This window comes from Schistocerca gregaria, chromosome X (genome assembly GCF_023897955.1).
Source record: "Schistocerca gregaria isolate iqSchGreg1 chromosome X, iqSchGreg1.2, whole genome shotgun sequence".
NCBI lineage: Eukaryota > Metazoa > Arthropoda > Insecta > Orthoptera > Acrididae > Schistocerca > Schistocerca gregaria.
Genome location: NC_064931.1, coordinates 206,858,080 through 206,883,673, shown reverse-complemented (window position 1 = coordinate 206,883,673; position 25,594 = coordinate 206,858,080). Strand labels below are relative to the sequence as shown.

The 25,594-nt window shown below is 44.5% G+C and overlaps 1 long non-coding RNA gene across 1 annotated transcript in view; it reads left to right on the top strand.

Annotated features, from left to right (window-relative positions):
* Nucleotides 1–3,141: 3,141 nt before the first annotated feature.
* The window catches only part of LOC126298808 (uncharacterized), a 43,358-nt gene continuing 20,905 nt past the window's right edge, over nt 3,142–25,594 (top strand). The window contains exons 1-2 of the long non-coding RNA XR_007552684.1: nt 3,142–3,223; nt 24,421–24,982. This is a non-coding gene — a long non-coding RNA (uncharacterized LOC126298808). The remainder of the gene's footprint in view (nt 3,224–24,420; nt 24,983–25,594) is intronic.

The following is a 25,594-nucleotide window of genomic DNA, read 5'->3' as shown; positions in this document are numbered from 1 at the left end:
GATATTTGTCCTTCTGAAACCCTCTTCCAATCGAAGTGCATGCTGGTATGTAAATACTATGTAATATCCTCCTGCAGTTTTCAGCTGCGCAAATGATTGTGTGTGTGAGACCGGGAGCTTATTACTTTTACTAAATTATTCATGTCCCTCAAAGAACCTGTACTGACGTCAAATATAAAGACTGCTTAGGGAAAATCTCCATTTCATCTGAAAGAACCATAGTGATAAGATTTCTCTCCTGTTTGCTCTGAGAGACAAACACTTGCCTGCTAATAAAAGTCTGTTTCATAGAACATGGTTAATTTTTGTTTTTTGCTCCAGACTTATTCCGTCGAATTCCTATCTTCCCTGTGAAATCTCTGGTAATTAAAGGATTCGACTTGTTAAATTTGTGATAAAAGTATAATAAAACCTGTTCCCTATATGATCACGTCGAAGTCTCCATATTAATTTCCACTGCTCGTTCAGTTATTTTACAGGGTCATTGGAACTTCACATGATATTGCACACAGCGCGGCTGGAGTACATAAATGCTGTTTCCCACCTTTACAGGAGTTGCAAAACTCTAAAGAATTTCTTAATATATCGCGCAAGTAGTGTCCCAGAAAATAGTCTCACAATATGAGTAAGGGTCAAGAGTAGGGATAAAAATATAACAAAGAATAGGGCCCCTTTCAGTTTGTGATCCTCCCACGTAAATGACTTTTTTAGACGTAATTTAAAACGTCACGTTTCACTTGTCTTCTGTTGCCATATGGGACAGGTTGTTGAGTGACAGACGACCGCACTTCTTCTCAGTAGACATCACTCTGTTCAGCATTTTCTACTTCTATTATTACTTCTCAAGCCCTCCCAGGTACTATACCTACATTAACACACTCCAATCCATTAGAAGTCACTTTATATGTAGTGCTACACAGCACGGGCTAGCTGCTGTGTCTTATATAAACACACGCAGTCCATCCCCCACCCCCGCCGCCCTGGGAAGGGTGGTGATGGTGCAAACTGCTACTGCCCAGTTCCGCTATTAAACATGACATAGCGGTGCCCTCTAAATAGTTTAAAGGATCGTGGTGGGTACCATCTGGTGGCAGCAACAGCTCCAACATTGGCGGCTCAATTGTGCTCTTACGGTTAGTGCTCGCAAGTGTTTAAGGTGCACTGCACATTAAGTGTGGTGAAATTCGTGGAAAACAGATAAAATTTAAGAAAGTTACACATGACGGGATTCGAACCCAGAACCTTCAGAACCTTCCGCTTGCACTGCCTAAGATAAGTGACATAGATTTGTCATATTGGAATGGGAGTGTGGAAAAGGGGAGGGGTGAAGGTAACGATGTCATAGTGGGTGGGAGTAGAGGGAAAGATATCTTGAAATCCGTAATGTAGTAACGTAGATGGTCTCCCAAGTGAATCAGTGTCGGCTTTCATCCACTAATAACATTTTCCCTGTTAGGGGTCCATAAAGGTTTTGATGCTAGTGATGTTAAGGGATGGTGCAGAAACTGCCATGTGGTTAATAATGTTTTAGAGATGTTAATGAAAATGTCCTCCTGTGACCCAAATACACAATTATCATCTGTGTGCTAGTGGTTGTCTAACACTCTCAAAACAACGATGAGTTTCACGAATAGTGGCTGCAGCTTCAGCCAAACTGGGAACCAGCTCTGCTTGAGTGTCTGTCGGTGTCTCCTACTGCAAACACTTCATCTCCGCCTACAAAGAGAAATCCGTAGAAGGTCGGAAACTTATTAGAACCATAGTCATCACACAGCAGTTAGAACAACGTCTCTGAACATTATTAGTGGGGAACCGGTGCGTCTATGACTTGTTTCTCATTTAGAAAGCATTTTTTTAAATCTATTCTAAAAACTCTAGAATTTTGAGTAAGTAAGTTTTCACACCCAATATAAAAGATTTCTTAGAGAAGGGTCAGTAGTACTCTAAGATTATTCTCTGGTATGTTTTTGTCCACACATGAACGTATCGTCACTGCGTTATTGTAGGAATATGCAAAAAGACTGATAGTGTTTACATATCGTGCGCTAAATGACAGCACTCCTTAAATGAAGATAAATACAAGAGAATGTCGATAAAAAATATAACATGACCAATAGTACCCAATGATAAAGTTATTAGTACACCTCAGATGCTCGCATCAAGAATCAAATGTTTATCCTACGAAGCGATGTCAAATGAAACAAACACACGAAATAAATGTGGAAAAACCGAACGAAACCTTAGAGATGTGCCGGTGTTTCGAAGCCTTATGAAGGCGTGAAGGAATTCAGAGCCTCGCTGCTAGTATGGCAACAGATCCGTACAGACTCCAACCAAGTTCTAACTGAGATTCTCTGAAATCTTAATTCATAGTATTTGTTAGAAACGCGGCATTGTTCATACTAAACCTGTTGGATCATCAGAAAACCAGTAATCTAACAACACTGTGCAGGTAATCCGCTACCTCCATCTTAAATCGCTGGTACAGGCAACGATACGGCAGTAGAGATTAGTGCAGATTATAGTCTGCAGTTATTGTTCTCTCTCACTAAAATCAAACAGAACAGAAATGACAGGGCGAGTCTAATATTGCTGTAATGTGCCCCCCGCCATGCACTGAACAGTGGCCTGTTGTGTGTGTAATGTAAATGCAGGTCCATCTTTCGGCTGCACATTCCTCGACTCTAAAAACAGGATATTCCTTCTATCTTATTATCTTCCTCCAACGAGACATTACATTAAGGTGCTACACTCGCATTCGTGATCAGTGGTGTTCAGATCTTCATGCGGCCACACCCCTTATGGTTTTCAACATTTTCTGTCAATCAGTTAGGGTGAATGCCCTGATACTGGTCACTGAATGATTTTGAAAGCTTTATAGCCGTGTCTGACACTGCTAGTAACCTTCAAAATAGTTGTAATGGCAAGTCGGTACAAACGTTTCCTCTTGTAAATATTATCTGCTTCCAAACTAAATAAACAGACTTATTTACGTGAGTATGTTAGTGGTCACGTTGTTTCCAGTTACGAATAGCATCTTCCTTACAAAGATGAGCCAAACTGTTAAATGAATGGAGACCAAACATAATCTTTGCCACATGAATGCATAGTAATAGTAATCTTTGGCAAAACTTTCCCCCAGTCAACAAGTAAAACGTTGGCAGTAGGTGTTAAAGGAGAGACGAGGACGCATCAGCAGTCACGAAAAATTTGTTTCTTTGCGGTAAGTGCTGTAGGTTTGGCACGGGAATTCTGTTACATTCTTTTAGTTGAATATATAATTAGCGCAGGAAAATTAATAGAATGTTGTTTTAAAGTTTTGTGTAATGTTAGGAAATGGTAGTAGCGAATAAAGTGTGATGTGGGCTGCTTTCCCTTCTCAGCCTGGTGATTTAAGAATTGGTAGCTATTTTCGAAAAAGTTCTAACCTTCTATAATTATCTTGTTGCGAAATATCCTAAAGTGGCGTAAATTTTTAGTAGGGTGACAGCCTGACCCTCTTTGTTTAGGGAAGACTGCCCAATTCACGCAGTTACATCTTCCGCCGAAAGCTGTGTACCTCATAGAGAACGGAAATCTTATACTTCCCAAAGATTACACATGAATAAAAACAAATAGTTTATATTTGTTGCGGCTGGGACGTTAACTGAAGTGTTCAGTTGTGGTTATGTTGCGGGTTAGTGTAAATTACTGTTACATGTTTCCAGTTGCTTGTTGTGTATCTTCAACTTGTGTGTATTTGAACAGCACTCTTAGCCGTTTCGGGACATATGGAAGTGTTGTAATTTACTAATATAAGCAGGTCTGAGTAACTGTTAAGATTTCAGTAAAGCAGCATTAATTACGGACATCTATGGGCAAGTTGGATTCACAGGTATTGAGATTATTGGCGGTCAAACTATCTCATCTCGCTCCTATCTGTTTCATGTTTTTATAAATGTTAAACATATCGTTAGACGGATGACAATGCGCAAATTAGATTAATCCTCATAATGTGGAAATGTAAATGGCCCTAATGCCCAACGTGGGTGGAACCGACGCTACGCTCGCAGGCATATGTTCGGCGATGTACTCTGCTGTCCAAAAGCCCAAAGGATGTTTGTGGCAGTGGGAGACAGCTTACTAAATTGGTGGTGCAGTACTGTCAACCGAAATTCTTCACTAATTACGAAAAGATAGTGTAAAAGACGCTGCTAAAATAAGAGCTTGCATGTCCGATACACATGCACAGTGAGCGTATTGCTTTCTCCTCGTCTGCTCATATGCTGCGTTAAAGAGACGAAGGAATGAGATATAGGGGACAGTGATAACGCCTTGTCCTGATAATCAAATAACTGGTAAAAATAGTATACCTCAGACATGCATCTTCGCGAGTAGGCATCTGAAAGCGAAATCGTTGGGTAGTAACAAACTTCATTATACGTACGTCTTCGGATGTAGGCTGTGGTGGCTGCTATAGCGTAACTCGACATCTAGGTCAGGTTGAAAGGTGGTGTTTCTCAGTTGGCAAAACCCACAAATTTCACGAAGCAGGTCGGATCGTTATTAAATCTGAGAAGTGATGAGCTTATTTGTTTCACATTCCCATTTATTCTACCTTTTGCTCATCTATTATAGAATTGTGACTTCACACAACCTTTCAACTGCCTCATAGCACAGTGGTCAGCGTCTGGCTGTTATACGGAGTATTTGGGTTAGATTCGTGGTACTGCAAAGGATTACTTGGTGGGAGGATTGGAACGATGTGTACTAAGCCTTGTTGCTAAATTTGCGGAGCAAGGTAATTGAGATGTGGCTCAAAGGTTAAGGCCAATGCTGAGAAAGCGATGTGCTGGCTGCACACACCATCCAATGATCTGGGGCTAAGATGATACGGCGCTCAGTGTCTGTCGGTCCATACGGCCCAGAACGCGGAGCTTTGTTTTACGCGGCCTAGAACGCGGAGCTTTGTTTTACGTACTAATGTTTGTCAGATAATTACTTATACTTCCTCAAGTAATAATGTTCTTAGTGCTACCACATTTCATTCAGATGACATCCTTTTCGTAGTCCTATCGTCCTCAGTTGCGTATATTAAAGTATCTTGTAATTTACACTTCGTGGCTGCCAAATTAGGACGGAAAGAATTTTTGTACCGTAGGCGTGTCGCCTTTATTCTTTGCAAGATACCTTTAATGGCCTGGAATGGTTACATATTGTCCATACTATACTGCAGGTTATAAACATGTAGAACAACCTTAGTGCTTCCTATAAGTAGAAATTTAATCAAATGATAGTAAAATAAATTGGCACGCGCGCGCACTTTCGACGGTCCCAAAGTAAAAATTGTCAATATACCATAATGTCATTGAGATTAACGGGTTTGCCCTACTCTTGTAATAGGCTTATTTTTGCTAAAATCTTCACTGTAAGATTTCATTCTCACTTCAATGTGAATTTATCTTAAATTCTCATCCTGGGCTCAAGTTGACAGATTGGAGACGTGTTACTGCGAGGTATATAGCCCCTTAAACGTTCCAGAAAACTGGGTGTACTTCAGGCATTATAAACCAAAGGATAGCTACAGAACAGATTTTGCTGTTTTGTAGCATCGGCTTTAATCGTTGGCTTTGCTGTGTAATTTTTGGCGCGATCCTCGAGTAAACAGTAAAAATAGGCAAACTTGGTTTTTAGAGCTGCTCAGATATTAACTGTGTTCATTTCCTTTTGGTAATCAGTAAACGAATGCGCCATCCTGTACAGAGCTTAATACTTCATTCATGGTATCATAAATTTCTCCCTGGTCACACCATATCTATTTCATTCAACGTTAAATACCGATAGCCTATCACTTATTTTCTCAGAAATTTAGTGTAGCTGCTATTTCAGGTAATCACTTCACGTGATTAAGTGAAACCGTGCACGTGGTGTTCAAAATGAAGCTGTTAAATTATAAACGTATGCTTTATAAAAACTATTTTAATAGACGTGAAATCGTATAGAACAATTTAACGAGGTGGTATTCCAGTTCTTAAATTTTAACACACACCTAATGTATACGTATCACTTCACGGGCACGTGCCACAATGAGTTTCCGCATTGTCTGTGTCAAATGTTGTCCCGTCAGTTCCCCAGAATGAAAAAGATCCATGGACTTGTAGGAAAAGAAATTATGTAGACGGTCAAGGCACAGCAACGATCGTAGAGGATAACAATATTCATAAACTTTCTGCGGTCTGTACGGATTGTACAAGGCTTAAAACTTCGAGAAACTATATTTGCATAATATTTGTGGAATACTGTCAGCGCATCGGTCAAGATAAGATTTGGTGGCAGACTTAAGACGTTTGTCCAGACACCAGATTCAGGATTCCTTTCCCTAAATCAGGACTGGCAAAGCGTGGTTTGCGACATGCTCCCTTCCAGTCAGCGCTTATCCCTCAACTCTACTCACAAGGGAACCTCCCCATCGCACCCCCCTCAGATTTAGTTATAAGTTGGCACAGTGGATAGGCCTTGAAAAACTGAACACAGATCAATCGAGAAAACAGTTGTGTGGAACTACGAAAAATAAGCAAATATACAAGCTGAGTAGTCCATGATAAAGATCAGCAACATCAAGGAGAGTGTGAGCTCAGGAGCGCCGTGGTCCCGTAGTTAGCGTGAGCAGCTGCGGAAGGAGAGGTCCTTGGTTAGTCTTCTCTCGAGTGAAAAAGTTCAATTTTTTATTTTCAGACAATTATCTGTCCTTCCGTCCGGTGCGAGGTAACTGCACCGTAGATTGGGGACGCTGCACCTAAACATCGAAGCACACTGAGAAATTTGAAAACGTTAATGTTTTGACAGAGCACAGGGAAAACTGTGCGACAGTGAAACTGTTGCATTCATTTGTTGCAGTTTGTGACACTCTTACGTTTTCATCACTTTTTTGGGAGATGATCACATCTACAAGAAAACCTAAATCGGACAAGGTAGAATCTTTTTACCCATTCGCCAAGTGTATAAGTTAGGTGGGTCGACAACATAGTCATGTCATGTGACGCACATGCCGTCATCAGTGTCGTATACAATATATCAGACGTGTTTTCCTTTGGAGGAATCGGTTGACCTATGACCTTGCGATGAAATGTTTTCGGTTGCCATTGGAGAGGCACGTCCTTTAGTCTACTAATCGCACGGTTGTGCGGCGCGATCGCAAAACACTAAACTTGTTACAGTCAACAGAGACGTCAATGAACAATCATGACTTTGCGGAAATAAATTTTTCACTCGAGTGAAGACTTGAACCCAGGACCTCTCATTCCGTAGCTGCTCACGCTAACCACGGGACCACAGCGCAACTGAGCTCACACTTTCCTTGTTGTTGCCTATCTTGCGCATTGACTACTCAGTTTGTATATTTTGCTTATTTTCTCATAGTTCCAAACAATTTCTTCCTGTTTTTTCGATTGATCTGTTCAGTTTAAGGCCCATCCACTGTGCCAACTTATAACTAAATCTGAGGGGGATGCGATGGGAGGTTCCATTGTCAGGTGCTGTCACGGGCTGGCCGCAGCCTTCGGTTCGTTTAGCAGTAGAGTTGGACGAGCGTCTATTGCGCTTCGAAGAGGCATTGGTGTTAGGTTACTGCGCTTCCTCTAGGCGTTTCGTTCGACTTAAGTTATTATTGGGATATCGTAAAAGTCGTCTGTTTCGTACTGTACCGATCATTCTAGTCTGGTTCTTGTTATTTTTGTGGCTATTTTCCTGTAAGAATCTAGGAAAGAAATAAAGGCGGTTTTCATGAGTGGAACATTAAGCCCTCTTCGTACACAATTCCGCTGGAAAAACTGGAATGCGTAATGTGTAGAAATTGATAAGGTCAAAACAAAGGTACTAACATTGCTTGAAATTTCTCACCGCCTTGAACCAATACATAGGCGTTACTCTCGTGTCGAACGATGCCCTTTAGTAGATAACTGAAAAAAGTATGGAAAGTTGGTGAAAGCATCTGATCTTTAGGAAACCACTTCAAACGCATAGAAACACTTCGACGGCAGACGTGAAATAATCTGAAATAGAAACGATAAAAACATTCGGCTTAGATAATGCCGCTGTACATTTGTGAAGAATTGATATGCCACTTAACACTGAATTCATGGTACTTAAATAACGTAAGTTTCGATCTGTTGGTATTTTGTGGGGAAGAGTACTTCTAGAAAGGTGCTTACTTTTATTTTTTGGGATAATAAAGGGCGACGTTTCTGTTCATGAACAGTTACTCGTGTTAGTTGAGATGCTCAGAACTGGTTTGGATAATCGGAGTACAGTTAAAAAATGTTGAGCAAGCTGACTTCTAAAACTGCTCTGCAATTGGTATAGATTGTGCAGAAGCTGTGGTCGGTAGCGAAAATGGTTTCTTTGCTCAATTAAGACGTAACACTTAAAATAATCATTACCCATCAGCAACCACCACGTGGGAAGTCACTGCTGTCCAGTGAGCTACAACGAAAATTACGGGTATAATGCGCTGAGGAAATCCATCAATGTCTCCTCGAGTAGTTTTTTGGAAGAGATTAATGGCTAATACGGAGTAATGTCACATCGCGAAATTCGTTGAGTACAGGTAAACGTTTAACTCGCTTTCATGCAATTAGAATATTTTGGTTTTTAAAATTTAAATGATCCCAGTTTTCACTGTCAAGGAAAGAACGCACTAAGTGATAGGTTTACGGATGTTAGTTGATTGTGGTGTGAACTAAAACTGTTTAAATTGTAACCAAGTAGGGGAAATTACACTTGCAAACGGCTTGCACATTGAAATCAATACATTGAAATCAATACATGGAAATAAAATTTTCGAGATTTAATTCCATCATTGGTGAGGTCGGCAATGGATTTTAGTCGTTTCAAAGATTCTAAATGTATAGAGCTAGCTATCATTTTTAAAAAACCAATGGAAAATAATCTTCGCAGTGTCGGAAAAGACTTAAAGAATCAGTTCGCAGATTACAAAAGACCCACTCACGTTATCGAGAACAGATGCCGAAATATTCTAATTGTGCCGCAAGATCGCTACGCTGAAATGAGTCTTTGCTTTGTCTTTTGGTCGATATACATTAGTGAGGCATGTCTTCTTCAAGGTACATCGAATCTGCTCCCTATAATACTTCGTTGAATCAGTTGTTGGAATGCAAAATTCCTTTTTTCACAACGCAAATTGAAATCGAATTGCTAAAACGGTGTAGACAGATCTTAGTATCTAAGTGCATTAGTAATGTAAAAGTGAGCTAGACAAAGTTTGAATAGTGCATTTCTCTAGGCATTTGCGTTTAGGTAATTACGATTCACGGCTGACAGATCGGCCGGCGTGGACGGGTTCGGGACCGTAACGCCACTGAAAGATTAGAGGGGTTGCATTTGATTGGGGAGAGGCGGGAGGGAATGACTTACGAACTAAGTTTAGTCGTATGTCTTAAATATCATAGAAAGTTCAGAAAGTTTGCTATTGTCCATTGCTATACTAAGCCGTTTGCAGCAGTATGTAGAGTCGCATGTGCTTATCCGTTCAGTCCACTAAATGCACATGGTTCATGTTCAGGAAGGGCGCAGATATTAATATTGTTGAGCACTCTAGTCGGTGCGCATGTTCCATAAATGAGTTTTTGCAGTAACACTGAGCAGTATAACGTTCCTTGCTAGGCACGTGCATCATCCACGTTGTATGTATTGTAAACCATATGCAAGACTGTTTATGGAAATGTCAAACAGAAATAAAATTTTTCTTAAATGTCTGGCAACATCAGTTCACAAGGAAGAGGCAGTTGTTAGATTTATCATTTGGTTCTCTCGTCGTGCAATGGAGGTTAGTATTGACACATACGTTGAATCAGGGAACAGTTTTGTCAAAGTTACTTTTTCTTGAACAAAATAGAAGTGGATGCATTGAGCCTGTGAATTAGTTACAAAAAAGGTGCCGAAACGATCAGCTTTACAAAACTATCGTTGCACCATTCTCATTTGGAGTAATGCCCAATTGTAGAATTATCCTAGATATTTTGTATCACAATGAATTCAAATTCAAAGAAAGCAAAATTACTGTGATGTTGACCATTAACGGACATTTTAAGTTACCCCATCCTAAGTAGTTACACTGCTACTTGCCCTGAGAAAGTGTCGGTTAGATCACAGTGGTTTTATGAATACTTCTGCTCATTGTAGGCTTCACAGTAATCTTCTGCAGACAACGATTCCTCCTTCGTTTGTGCGATGGGAGATAAACATGCTACGTGGAAGCAACGAGAGCGGTGTAAACAGTGGCATATCAGTAGCAACTGGTGAACACTCCAAAGATGGATCTTAAAAATAGCATAATCCATCAATCGTAGCACTTTCGTGTTAAATATTAAGCGGCTCACGTTTATTAATCTGTTTAATAACTTTAGAAGTAACTTCGGAACAACTTTCCTAATTGCCTTAAAGATACGGTAACATCGAATGGAATGCTTAACATTCTCTTGTATCCGTAACTACTTTAGTGTTAGAGGTCATGCTTACATCAGTCACGTCCCTCCGGAAGTCTACATCTACATCCATACTCCGCAAGCAACCTGACGGTGTGTGGCGGAGGGAGACCTAATGAGACGATTAGGATCCTACCTCGTATCAGCTTCAGCCCCAATGCAGCTTTCTCTCCGGCTGTCGTAAGTATCTCAGAAAGAAGGCCTGTCGTGGGCGTTACAGACAAGTGAAACTTCGGCAGGATAGTGCATTGTGCAAGGAGCTATATCGAAATAAACTGAGGTAGCTTATTTATATGTTACGGATTTCATATCGTATTAAGAACGAAGACGAAAAAAAGGACGAATGGGGAAAGACTGAATTTAATCACAAGTTCTTGTAGTGGTAGGGGTGTCATGGGCAACATACTAAAAATCCCCCCCCCCCTATTACAATGAGTTTGAGTGTTATGGATGTTTGCTCATTGATGTTTTTATTAACTAGTAAACCGCGTCCACGAAAAAATTGCTTACTAAAGATGGTTCTAATGTTATAAAATTTGTTTATTGTTGAATAAAGTGGGTTAAGGAGGAATATTAAGAGTTTGTACCATATATAAACGCAGGACTACGGCAATAACGGGTGAAGTGTGTTCTCGGGGAGTGACATGGAAAGGGAGGTGATGAGATTGAGAGTAGGTAGGGTGCCGGATTGCGGTCACGACTTGCTTCTTTCATAGGTCTGCAAAAGGAAGAATGAGCAGGCAACTACCCATTCCTTCTACCGCACGTCAGAAAAATGTGGGTTTTTCACAAAGATTAACTAATCATTCTGCAGCTTGCCCTGCGAGTCACTGTTGACAGGGTGCGCAGACGGGCCAGTCGGATAATTAATTTGTACTAAGTGTGTAATGTTGTTGCAATAATTTATTCTGAAAGCGGTGTTGATAGACAATAAAAGCGGGTTAAAAGTTGTGAGCTGTCGGGGGACGTTAACCTTGCATTACTGAGCAACTGTTGCACTAGGGGGAGAGGGGGGGGAGGGGAGGGGGAGAGGGGGGAGGGGAGAATTTAAATAAAAAGAAAGAAATCAGTTTATATTTGGAAATTTATGTTAACACTGATTCATAACCAGACTGGTGCCTTATTTAGGATTGTGAAAATGTGTTCTTACAGAACACGTCAAATATGGAGCCAAGATTGGGAGACTGCATTCATAAAATAACACACGAAGAACGTTGAAACATATTCAAGAGGAAATGAACCACTACCAACCGATTCAATTTTTACCCAAAGAAGTTCGTAACGCAATCCTGTCAGTCATGTAATCACCACACACTGGTATACTAAATTCATACTCACTCTCTTTGAAATCTTCCCGAAAAGAAAAGGTGAGGGCTACTTTGATGATTACACCACATGCTTCACGTGGTCAACTTGGTTTACACAAAGAGTGTAACTCCACAATAATTTGATAATTAAAATAAATTAGATCGAAAAGCAATTTACAAAAGAAAAACCTCGAACCGGTTACTAACCTCTATTAACCTGATGGGTCAAACAATTGTATAAGCACGTGGTACTGATCTCACAAAGTGCACCCCACGTGGGTTGAACATAAAGGAAAGTTGCTATATTGAAAAGTATGGTCAAGACGAGACATTATCTCACGCACATTCGCATTCAAGATTGGTGATCTTAGTTACTGATTATGTGGTTCCACTTTACTCACAAAGTAGTGACAAAGCAACTACTGGAAGATATTCTGAACTGTACACTCGAATCACACTGCGGTGCAATTTAAGATAACATTAGATATTTTAGAACTAAACCTGAAATAAAGGTGACTAAATTTTCAGTTAGGCTCAACTTCAGAAAGCCATTGTCCTACGGACTTAGTAGACACGCGCTTAGCCGGAGATCTTACCACTTGAGACGCTCGCCGCGGACAGACTGACCTGGGTCCCTCCTGAGGGGTGCCTCCCAAATACAAACGGAAGTGACCAGAGGCAGCTTCCTATACCAACATGACAAGGGACGAACAGGACCATACTAAGAATAGAAACCTCTTTGCTTCTAGAAAGCGTAGCTACCTGTTCTGACGTTGGTCCTACTATTCTCTAGCAGAGAGGCTTGTCTGCCATCATCAAACATGCAACTAGAAATAAATTTGCTCATTCATTCTTTCACACAGAAGAGGAGGGGATGACAGTATCTTATCATATACGGTAAATAAAAGTGGGTGTAGGTTCCGTATGAGATTGTGATCTGAATTACGTATAAACTGTTTTAAAGTGTAGTAGTGTGACAGATCGTTCTTGTTTGTGTAAAAGTAACATGTTCCACTACTGTCCCCTCCCAGATAGTCAGAAACGCCACAGTAAATTTAGAAGAGGAATTTATGCCGTAAATAAGATTTAAGAAATTAACATGAAAGGAATCCAACAAAGACCTTTATAAAGTGCATTAACGCTACATGGGATACAGATACGAATTGCTAACAACATTAACTGAAGAAATGTGTGGACAGATTAGATGTAATTCGCTGCACTTTTTTACTATTACGGGAAATTGATTTTGACATCCTGCTAAATTGTGGCGTTCTTGCAGGAAACTAAACTTCTTCTACCGCCAGCAATACCCACTTTTTCAGGTGAGATACCTCTCCAGCATTTCCTCTCCAGGTCTGTTACGGTCTAGCAGCAGCTGTCGGGCCCTCTCTCACTTTCTCTGTATGCAGACGACTTAGGACTGGTTTTGGACGCTCGATTGACTTGGCTTAATCTTCGTCAGCTTAAGCAGAAGTGCCGACGGCACCTCAATGCCCTCCGTTGCCTGAGTAACACCAATTGAGGTGCAGATATCTCTAAGCTGCTCAGCTCTACAGAACTCTTGTCCAGTCGCGAACTGACCATGAGAGTGTGGTTTATGATTCGGCCGAGCCCTCAGCGTTGCATTTACGCTACTGTGCAGCACTGCGGGGTGCGACTAGCAAGAGGAGCTTTTAGGAAGAGTCCGGTGACGAGCGTACTGGTGGAGGCTGGGGTCCCTTCATTGCAAATCAGACGAGCACAACTGCTCGCCAGTTACGTTGCACACATTCGTATTTCTCCCGCACCGGCGGCCCAGGTCGGGGCTAACGATTGCAGATTCGCGTGCCGTCCCGTCTCTCCGAACTGGAGTCCTTCCGTTTACCACCTCTACTTGGAGTCCGTTCACGCACACCTCCATGGTGTGCGGCTCGGCTGCAGCTTTGTCTGGACTCTTCACGTGTCCCTAAGGACTCAAACCTGCGGCTCTCCACTGTCATTTCTTGTCAATATGTGAAGTGTTCCGAGGCTCTGAAGTTGTGTACACCAACGGCTCGATGGCTGATGGTCACCTTGGCTTTGCCTACGTTTACGGCAGCCATATTGAACAGCATTCCTTGCACGATGGCTACAGTGTATTGACGGCAGAGCTGGTGACCATTTCTCGTGCACTTCAGTATCTCCGTTCACGCTCTGGGGAGTCTTTTATGTGCTGACTCCTTGAGCAGCCGGAAAACTATCGACCAGTGCTACCCTCGTCATCCTTCGGTAGCGTCCATCCAGGAGTCCGTCTATGCCCTGTAACGGTCCAGTCGTTCAGTGGTGTTCGTCTGGACCCCTGGTCACGTATTAATCCCAGGAAATGAACTTGCTGACAGGCTGGCCAAACAGGCCACATGGAAACCACTTCTGGAGACGAGCATCTCCGCAACTGACATGCGTTAGTTACTACGCCGCAAGGTTTTTCAGCTTCGGGAGACGGAATGGCAAAATCTCAGTATGCACAAGACGCTGCTAGCCATTAAGGGGACCACGAATGTGTAAGTATTCGTGAGGGCCTCTCGCAGGGACTACGTGGTTCTCTGCTGGCTCTGCATTGGCCATGCCTGGGCGACCCACGGCTACCTCTTGAGCTGTGAAGATCAGCCAGTGTCGGTTCGGCGTCCGGTTGACAGTGGCACATATTCTTCTATGTCCTTCTTTGGCTGTCCTGTGACATTTTCGGTTGCTGGACTCGTTACCATCAGCCTCTTCGGCTGATTTGGTTTAACTTTTCATCCATGAGGGTGGTTTTATCATTCTATCGGAGTTTTGACACGTGCCCGTTGTCCATCTGTGTACTCCACCCTAGCGCTTTTAAGGTGGAGACTGTGTTGTGGGGTGGCTGGCTTTTCCCTTTTATTTTCGTGATGTGACAGCCACTGTAATCTGCTTCCTTGTTTCACTCTCTCCTGTTTCTTGTATCTGTTTTCTTGCCATTTAGTTCCTTTTACTGTTCGTTGCATTTCCTTCGTTCTTGTGGTCTTCCCTTCCTTCCTGTTTTGGGTTGTCTGTTTTATTCCCACACTTCTGGCCTTTTTATTAGGACCAAGGGATCGATGACCTTGTAGTTTGGTCCCTTTCCCCGCACCGGATAGTTGAGTATGTAGACAGAACTTCGCTCAGCTCGTGTTCAGATATTCAAAGTATTTTCTGTCTAATTAATGCCAGTTTCTGGCGAGAGTTTATGGAAAATACGGTCCTATAAACACAGGCGTAGAAGCGCTTAATTTGTATCTCAGTAACCTTCGAAGAGTAAATTTGAAAGAGGTTGGATTGGTAAATGAGGCATCTTGCTGCAGCAGCGGGTAAGTCATTTACAGAATACTGAAAAAAACTTTTAGACCATAGTGTAATTAGCTGGTGGGAATTAATGAATAACTAGGAAATTATCGTAGTTCGCATAATTTTTACGGATTGGATGCATAAATGGCTTGCATTCAGGAATTCGTGGCACTGCTACAGTGCTTTGCAAAAACAGACATGTCTTATGGGATAACAGCAATAAGTGATTTTATAATGTTACTTAAAGTCTTGATTGCAAATTTTTTATTCATATGACCGGTTTCGGTTCATTCAGAACCATCTTCAGATCTGTAAAAATGATACTAATTTACTATTTCACGGAAGCAAATCTTTTTCATCCTATCTAATCATCAAATGTACCAGAGCGTACCTCATATTTCAGTTACAGGAGTAACCCATCCAAATCCAGCAATTTTCACATGCTATGTCACATAAAATTGGTTGGCAGAGTGCACGTCATTTACATTAATTATAACACTTACCGACAGGTGGCGTCTGGTACATTTGTTACATTCCATTTGCACATACTATATTCAGTAGATCTTTTTTTATTATTAATTAAAAATACTTAATTAAAATATGTAGATGTCAAGGTTAAAATCTGTACTTGTCAGCATTAATAAAAAAACAGTAAAATTATCATTTTTATATGTTCTAAAAAATATAGGGAGATTTATATATCTATGGTGATGGTGTGAACTTGTTTTCCTCTACGGTCTGCTTCCGTATTTCCCGCCATTTCGGTGTTGTGCCGCGGTCCGCTCAGTCGTCTGATGTCCACCGCCGCGGGCAAGAGGGCCGCACAGGAGGCCCCGTCAACGACGCCAGGCACTGCACGCGTCTTCCGGCTTCTCCACCGCGCACCATCTCTCATCCCTCGGCCTGGATCTCTACACGCAACAGTTGTCACCTTAGTAGGTCGTCATAAATGCTAAAATAGGCGTTATGATTGAATTCGCTTTGCTCCTTGAGGATTAAATTCGGATCTTTATTTTTGTGGGTGTATATTTCAATTTCTTCCAAAGTGTTAAGAAAACGTCCCTTATGTCTAAATTGTGTTCAATGTTCTTGACTGAGTGCTTTGTCGCAGCCATATGCGCCCCAAAAGCTGTTTTGTTTTGAGAGTAGGTGTGCTCCCTGAATCTGGTTTCAAAGTTCCTTACCAGTCTGCCCTATATATTGTTTACAGCAGTCATTACATTTAATCTTATATGCACCTGAATCCTGAAATTTATTCCTACTATTACATATTCTATGCCGGAGCTTCAATTTTAACGTCGGATTTACGAAAGCATCTTTCAATTTTATCTGTAATTCTTCCATTGTGAGAGCTACATATTTTTTCTTGTTGTTCCTCTTAACTGCTACTTGACTTTATTTGTTCTATTTGCCTCTTCTTTATCTTCCTATAAATATTCATCACCTGCTCCTGTGCGGCCTCTTGCCCGCGGCGGTGGACATCAGACGACTGAGCGGACCGCGGCACAACACCGAAATGGCGGGAAATACGGAAGCAGACCGTAGAGGGAAAAAGTTCACACCATCACCATAGATATATAAATCGCCCTATGTTTTTTTACATCACATAAAAATAATTTTACTGTTTTTTTATTAATCCTGACAAGTACAGATTTTAACCTTGACATCTACATATTTTAAGTATTTTTAATTAATAATAGAAAAGATCTACTGAATATAGTATGTGCAAATGGAATGTAACAAATGTACCAGACGCCACCTGTCTGTAATAGTGTTATAATTAATGTAAATGACGTGCACTCTGCCAACCAATTTTATGTGACATAGCATGTGAAAATTGCTGGATTTGGATGGGTTACTCCTGTAACTGAAATATGAGGTACGCTCTGGTACATTTGATGTTGATAGGATGACTATTTGCTTCCGTGAAATAGTAAATTAGTATCATTATTTTTACAGATCTGAAGATAGTTCTGAATGAACCGAAACCGGTCATATGAACAAAAAATTTGCAATCAAGACGGTTTTTAAGTAACATTACTGCTACAGTGACCTGACATTAATGGAGCTGCTTAAATGACTTCCGCAGTATGCCGTGTAAGATGGGTATCAATGTCTAAAGGAATAAGGCTGAGCCTGTTAGTAATTTGCTGTATTGCATTGCTTAATTTTTGTTCAGGCATCATAACATCAAAGTGACCTTTCACAGACAGCCAATTTCAGCCTCTCAACGTCTTCAGATCTTAAGTGCAGAGGTTGAGGTGATGCATTAAATACCTTAAAGCTGTGAAAAACATGGTAGCAAAGTATAGTAGAGAAATCAACATTGTTGGGACATAAATTGACATATTTGTGGCAGGCTAAACAGTGTGGTAGACGGTTAACAGCTGTAGCTGTTGAGCTTTCTCAAATCTCCCACTTAACAGCATATAAGTACTCGCTTAATATTAGAAAACAACTCCACTACATGAACAGGAGCTCAATGAGATTCTGTTCACACACATAAGAGAAATCGACAGGATGTACAACAATGCGAAGATTTCCATTAATTCTGACCATAAGCGTTTTTTGGGTTAGTATTGGTAATACATCTCTATTCCATGCAGTGTTAATTCGCTGGGAAAAGAAATCACAAAGGCCTGTCCGCACATTGTCGCCAGTGGTTCATACGGCGAACTGCGGAAGGGTCGGTATAGCTGCGTGAAATGCCCTGTACTTGTTTCTAATGACGTAATGCGTCCCTCCCTGCCTCCCTCCCTCCCTCCCCCCCTCCCACCCTCCCCCCCCTCCCCCCTCCCCCCCCACCGTTGAATTGCAGTCCTGTCCACTCTCCATCTCTTGGGCATGATTCTGTTTCTGCTTGCAGATTGCATCTTGCACTGTGCAGTGCCTCTTTCTGCACCGACGGCGAACATGGACCACATGTTACCTAATATCCAGCACGGTAGCCAGTCCGTTGTAGTGGGGCCGCCATGTACCCTGTTGGTTGTAGCCCCCTGACAACACAGGGATCGCTCTACTGATGGCTGCGCCGTTAACTCCCCACGTATGCCAAGGAGTAGATGCCTATCCTCCTGGGGTGTAGGGACTACCAGCAACGGCCATCCTGCCAGGTGGCTCTTGCCGTGGCTGGGTGGCGCCCGTGGGGAGGGCCCTTGGTCGGAGTAGGTGGCATCAGGGCGGATGACCCGCAATGAAGCGTGGTACGTCGTCTCTGGCTGGTGGCCAGCCGCCAGCAGTCTCTAAGCGTTCTCGGGCTCAGTTAAAGGCTCAGAAGTACGATCCGAAAACGTTCCCCTCCCTGGCCACACTGAGAGGAACGTAAGTCTCAGGATGGCAGTAGCAGTTATTCGCCCCGCTTCTTAGTTTGTACGAGGGCTGAAGGGGTCTTTTCTCTCCACAAAGCCTTAGTTCTTCGTCGAGCATTTAGAGGACAAGTTTGGGGAGGTTGAGGGCTTGTCAAAAATGCGCTCTGGGCCAGTCCTGATACAAATGGCATCCTCTGCCCAGTCACGACGGTTACTCGCTTGTGACAAGTTAGGGGATGTTGCCGTTACGATCACACCCCATAAGAGTTTAAATATGGTCCAGGGAGTTATTTACCATAGGGATCTTCTTTTGCAGCCTGATAAAGAGCTGCGCGCCAATTTAGAGCGCCGAGGTGTAAATTTCGTCCGGTGCGTTCATCGAGGTCCGAAGGAAAATCAGCTTGCTACCGGTGCCTTCATCTTGGCCTTCGAAGAGGATACATTACCGGAAAAGGTCAAGGTAATGGTCTACCGATGTGACATTGAGCCCTACATCCCTCCCCCGATGCGGTGCTTTAAGTGCTGGAAATTCGGCCATACGTCTTCTCGCTGCACTTCCAGCCTCACATGTCGAGATTGCAGACGCCCATCACATCCCAATACTCAATGTGCCCCACCTCCCATCTGTCAACTGTGGGGAGCACCATTCACCTTGCTCGCCAGACTGCCGAATTTTCCAGAAAGAGCGTAAAATCATGGAATAGAAGACCTTGGACCGACTAACCTATACTGAGGCCAAAAGGAAATACGACCGACTCCATCCTGTGAGAATGACAGCTTCCTACGCTGCTGCTACAACACCTGTGCTAGCCCTGTCTGTTCCTCCAATTGTGACCGGATGGACGATTAGTACAACTCCTCCTGCCCCCTTGCCAGTGGGGGGCTCTACCCACCGGGTTGCTCCTGCGCCACCTACCTCAGGAGCAACACCATCCCACCCATCTGTGACGTCCGTCCCCACTTCTAAGCCGGAGAAGTGTCCAACTTCTTCAGCTTCTCACGCTCGCAAGGGGTCCCTTGGGTCCCTCTCTTCCCAGATTTCCTCCAGCGAGAAGGCTGACGACCGACAGTGGCGTAAGTGCCCGCAATCAGCTGGTCGTAGGGCTTCACGATCCTCCTCTGTCCTGGAGACTGAATCGGTGAAGCCCTCCCAGCTGGTGCGACCGAAGGAACGGCGTGAGAAACCCAAGAAGAGCTCTCAGCCCAAGGAACTCGGGGTGGCAGCCATCCCTCAGCAACCTTCCAGCTCTGCGTCGGAGGATGCGGTGGAGATTCTGGCGATCGCTGAGGACCTCGATCTCGCCGGTCCATCAGACGCCATGGAAAGCACTATCACAGGTGCTAAATCGGAGGCAGCAGGTGACCCAGCGGCGTAATCTCCCTTCCAAGTCCCGTCACGCCTTTCTCAGCCATGGACACCACCATCCTCCAGTGGAACTGCAGCGGTTTCTTCCACCAACTAGCTGAGCTCCGCCAACTTATCAGCCTTCACCCTTTCCTCTGCATTGCTCTGTAGGAAACTTGGTTTCTGGCAATGCGAACCCTCGCCCTACGTGGCTACTGGGGTTATTACAAGAACTGGGCAGCTTATGAAAGGGTGTCTGGTGGCGTCTGCGTATATGTCCTGAACTCTCTTCACGGCGAGTCTGTACCTCTCCAAATACCTTTAGAGGCTGTCGCTCTTGGGGTGTGGACGCCACAGGCTGTTACTGTCTGCAGTCTTTATCTTCCACCGGATGGTGATGTCGCGCAGCATGTCCTTGCTCATCTGATAGCCCAATTGCCGCCACCTTTCTTGTTACTGGGCGACTTTCCCATAACCACTGTGGGGTGGGTCGGTGGCAACAGGTCAAGGCGCCGTCTTTGAGCATTTATTGGCGCAGCTCGATCTCTCGATAGTAAATGATGGTGCCTTCACACACTTCAGTGTGGTGCATGGCACATACTCCTCCATTGACCTTTCGATCTGTAGCCCTAGCCTCTTACTGTCTGTCCAATGGAGAGTTCATGACTACCTTTGTGGTAGTGACCACTTTCCGATCTTTGTCACTACCACAGCGTCATTCTTCTGGGCGCCCTAGCAGATGGGCTCTGAATGAGGCTGACTGGGACTTGTTCTCCTCCACTGCCGCTATTGGGCCTCTCCAACGATGACATTGATGCAGTGGTTCAGTCGGTCACCACCGGCATCGTTACTGCCGCCGAATCTGCCATTCCCCGTTCTTCTGGGTCCCCTCGGCGGCGGACTGTGCCTTGGTGGTCGCCTGAGATCGCTGAAGCGATTAAAGCTCGCCGGCGAGCGTTCCAGCGTTACAAGCGATATCACTCAATCGAACACCTTATCGCCTTCAAACGGCTGTGTGCGCGAGCCCGCTGCATTATCTGCCAACGCAAGCAGGAGTGCTGGGAGCGGTGTGTGTCCACCATTGGCCTCCACGTCACTCCGTCGCAGGTCTGGGCCAAGATTCGCCGCCTCTATGGCTATTGGACTCCTGTCAGCGTCCCTGCGCTCCCAATGAATGTAGCAGTTTGTACTGATTCCGACGTCATTGCAAACTGCTTGGCAGAGCAGTTTGCTCTGAATTCCGCTTCTGCCAACTACCTCTTCGGCTTCCGCTCCATTAAAGAGCGGATAGAACGTCGGAGTCTTTCCTTTCGCACCCACCATCTTGAATTGTACAATGTTCCATTCAATGAGTGGGAATTCCGCAGTGCCCTCGCCGCTTGTCCTGATACCGCTCCTGGCCCAGATAGCATCCACTCTGATGCTGAAACACCTTTCAGTGGACTGCCAGTGACGCCTCCTCGACCTTTACAACCGCATTTGGGTCGAGGGTGAGTTTCCGTTGCAAAGGCAGGAGTCTTGTTGTCCCCATTCTGAAACGGGGGAAGAACCCTTAGGAGGTAGACAGCTACCGGCTCATTTGTTTCACCAACGTTCTTAGCAAGTTGCTTGAACGGATGGTGAGCCGGCGCTTGAATTGGGTACTGGAGACGTGGGGCCTTCTGGCTCCGTCTGTGTGGGTTCCGTAAAGACCGCTCCGCCGCCGACAATCTGGTGAGCCTGGAGTCGGCCATCCGTACTGCCTTTGCCCGCCGTCAGCATCTGGTCGCTGTCTTTCTCGACATGCGGAAGGCGTATGATACGACATGGCGTCATCACATCCTTTCTACGGTTCATGAATGGGGCCTTCGGGGCCCTCTGCCGATCTATATCCGCAATTTTCTGTCTTACTGTACCTTCTGCGTGCACGTCGCGGCCTCATATAGTTCCTCCCAAGTCCAGGAGAACGGTGTGCCACAGGGTTCTAAGTGTCTGTTTTTAATAGCCATTAACGGGCTCGATGCGGCCGTGGGAAATTCTCTGCTTCCCTGTATGCTGACGACTTCTGCCTTTACTACAGCTCTATTGGCATTGCAGGTGCTGAACGTCAGCTACAGGGCGCAATCCGCAAGGCGCAGTCATGGGCTGTAGCGCATCGTTTTCAGTTTTCGGCAGCCAAGACCTGCGTTATGCTTTTCTGCCGGGTACGCACTGTTCACCCGGAGCCGCGGCTTTATCTTGACGGCGAGCTTCTTACAGTGGAGGAGTTACATAGGTTTTTGGGGATGGTTTTTGATACCCGGTTGACTTGGCTGCCTCACATTCGGCAGCTTAAACAGGCGTGTTGGCGGCATCTAAATGCTATGCGATGCCTGAGCCACACCAGGTGGGGCGCCGACCGATCTACTCTCGTACGGCTTTACCAGGCGTTAATCCAGTCCCGTCTGGACTAGGGGAGTCTGGCTTATGGCTCAGCATCCCCATCTGCGTTGCGGCTGCTGGACTCAATCCTCCACAGCGGGATACGCCTTGCCACTGGTGCCTTCGGGACCAGCCCTGTGGACAGCATACTTAGAGAGGCAGGTGTCCCTCCACTGCGGTTACGACGCCAACAATTACTGGCTGCTTATGCTGCCCATGTTTTTAGCTTGCCTGGGCATCCAAATTGTGTCCTGTTGCCACAGTCAGTCGTCCGTCTACCAGAACGTCGGCCCCGGTCGGGTTGTCCGATCGCCGTACGCGTCAAACAGCTTCTCTATGGGCTTGGGTGTTTCCCTGTACCACCTCCTTTCCGGGCCCCTCTGCGTACACCCCCATGGTGTGTGCCTCGCCCTTGCCTTCAGCTCTCCTTGGCACAGGGCCCGAAGGACTCAGTCCCTCCGGCGGCCTTCCGACGCCGCTTTTATTCCATCCTGGCCACGTATCAGGGCTCTGGCGTTGTCTATACCGACGGTTCGATGGTTGCTGGTCGTGTCGGTTATGCACTACCTCTAGGGGATCATTCTGAACAACGTTCGTTGCCGGCTGGCGGCAGTGTTTACACTGCTGAGCTGGTTGCCATCTTTCGAGCCCTAGAGTATATCCGCTCCTGCTCAGGTGAGTCCTTAGGTATCTGTAGCGATTCCCTGAGCGGTTTACGAGCTCTCGACCAGTGTTTCCCTCGTTCTCGTCTGGTGATGGCTATCCAGGAGTCCCTGCATACTCTCGCCCGTTGCAGCAGATCTGTGGTCTTTGTTTGGACCCGGGCCATGTTGGGATACCCAGAAATGACTGTTGACCACCTGGCGAAAGAGGCCACTAGTGCACCATCTCTGGAGATTGGCCTCCCAGCGACTGATTTGCGGGCACTATTACGCCGCAAAGTTTTCGATTTCTGGGACACTGATTGGCGCAACCTGCCCGTGCCAAACTAACTCCGCCGTATCAAGGAGAAGACTACTGTGTGGCGGTCATCCATGCGAGCCAACCGCAGGGAATCAGTTGTCTTTTGTCGGCTCCGCGTTGGCCACACCCGACTCACGCACAGTTATTTACTGTGTCGTGAGGATCCCCCTTTGTCGTTGCGGGCGTCCTTGACGGTGGTCCATATTCTGTTGGAGTGCGCCCTTTTAACTGTGCTCAGGCAGACTTTTGCGCTGCCTGATAAGCTCTCTGCGCTTTTATCTGAAGACTCTTCCATAGGGGACATAGTTCTGCGTTTTATTCGGGCAGAGGGATTTTATCGCTTAATGTAAGTGTGAGTTTTTGTGTTGATTCTGTCCTATGGCCTACCATTTGTCTTATTTTTTCATGTTTCTCGGTGGATGGCTTTTCCCTTTTTTGTTTGTATGGTCGGCCAACCACCGCCACACTGAGTTTAGTTCGTCTTGTTTGGTCTTTGTCAACGTTTCTCTTATTCTGTGTCGTCTGTTGATCGTTTTTATTCTCTGTGGGTGTTTTTAGTATTTGGAAAAAGGGACCGATGACCGTAGCAATCTGGTCCCTTTAACCCCTGAAAACCAAACCAAACCAACTCTACCACACAATGCGGCTTGAAGAGTTCAGCTGTAGACGTGGATGTAGACGTTAAAACGTCAGTCAAAAATTAAACTGAACGTTCACGGATATTTCCGTACGTTATAAATTATCTTGATGCTGATGGAAACTTTATCGTAGATTCGGTTAATGGGATCAGTATTTGGCTGTTGGCCAAGGAATGCTTGAAATTTCAGTTACTGTTCACTTAAATTTTAACGTGTATGTTGAAAACACGTAAGAGTTACAGAAATTGTCAGAAATTCGAATGAATGTCGGTGTTTTACTATTGTTAATACGTTCATTCCTAGAGAGCCATTTATGCTTCATAACGCTTCGGTTTTGTGACTATATCCAAAAAGCTGCACGAATTACTTTAACTGCGTTTCCAGGAAGCTATGTTACGATTTATTGCTAAGTCTGCATACGGACCACTACTCACTATCCTGTTACTTTAAACGTGCGCTCATTTTAAGTCTTAGGCGGAATGAGATGGTGTGCAAATACCCAAATAAGTTTGGGTCAAAGAAAAATAAATTCTCTCACCAAGCCATCTTCATGGTTCATGTTTAGGCAAACAAACAATACTCTTAATCATTGTACATAAAGTAACTGTTTACTAAATTACTGATAAGTGACTGTAGAGTAATATTTTCACAAAGCGCGATTCTTCAAATTCACAGCCCCAAGAGACATCGGATCTACACAACGAGACGTCTAAAATGCAGCCTTTAGCGACCTCCAGCCCATTGTCATCAACGATGCGGAATTCACTTCTGTGCAGCCCCTCGTTTAATGAATCGACGTTGAGGTCACAATCTTTTAACGAATCGACGTTGAGTACGCCCCCATTCGGTAATTCGACGTGCAGACCGCACTCACATTGCGTTCCCAGGAGGTTACCCATCAAGGTCTTACCACGGACTTCAACCTGTGATTCGACGTGGAGATCGCCCTCGTTCAACGATTCGACGTGGGGGCAGCACGCACAGTGCGTTCCCAGACGGCTACCGATCACAGTACAGGCGGCACCACATTCCTCGCTACTACAGATGCAGAATCCTTGCAACCAATCCCGGGCAGTGGGATGCTACGCTCCTCAGAGCTTTCAGTACCAGATGACACAGCACACAGTTACGACGACGACTACAACGACAGAGTTCCGGATGATCTCTGGGGTCCAGTCATCACAGATATGTCCACATCAGTGGATGTGACTTCTGCAGCAGTTAAAAATTTCTACAGGTAATTGTGGTGGTGGTGGTGGTGGTGGTGGTGGTGGTGGTGGTGGTGGTGGTGGTGGTGGTGGTCTCCTCACCATCCCACTTAGAGGCTAATTAGTCCTTGCTAAGAACCTGTACAGTTTTAGATTGTCATCTTGAGCTTTGTGTACGGTCTGTTACTTTCACCTTTGATAAACATTAGAATATCCTCCATTGAATGCCAAGGCTAAAAACGTAACGACACTGTAGTTAATTCTTTAGTGTGGCCATCGTTGAACTGATAACTCAGTGGGAGAATAGAAGCATGTCTGTCGATGACAATTACTTCATGGGACGTTACTATAGGCTCAATTATTGCTTCAATGCCTTAGTATGCGAAATATTAGACATTTCAAGTCTTTGAACCATGAGAAAGGCAGATAATGGGTCTAGACACTGCGAAACCTCATCCAGTGATATGCATGCACCTAAGCTATGGAAACTTACGGGGTTGGGGGTAGGAAGGAGGGGCGCCAAAAATAAGTCATTCTGTTTCACCTTAAAGCAGGAATTTCAGGTGACTTCTCGAAAATTCAGGTTCTTCGCCCAGGATAGTCAGCTTCCTCACACTGCTCTGCAGACTGCCAATGTAACA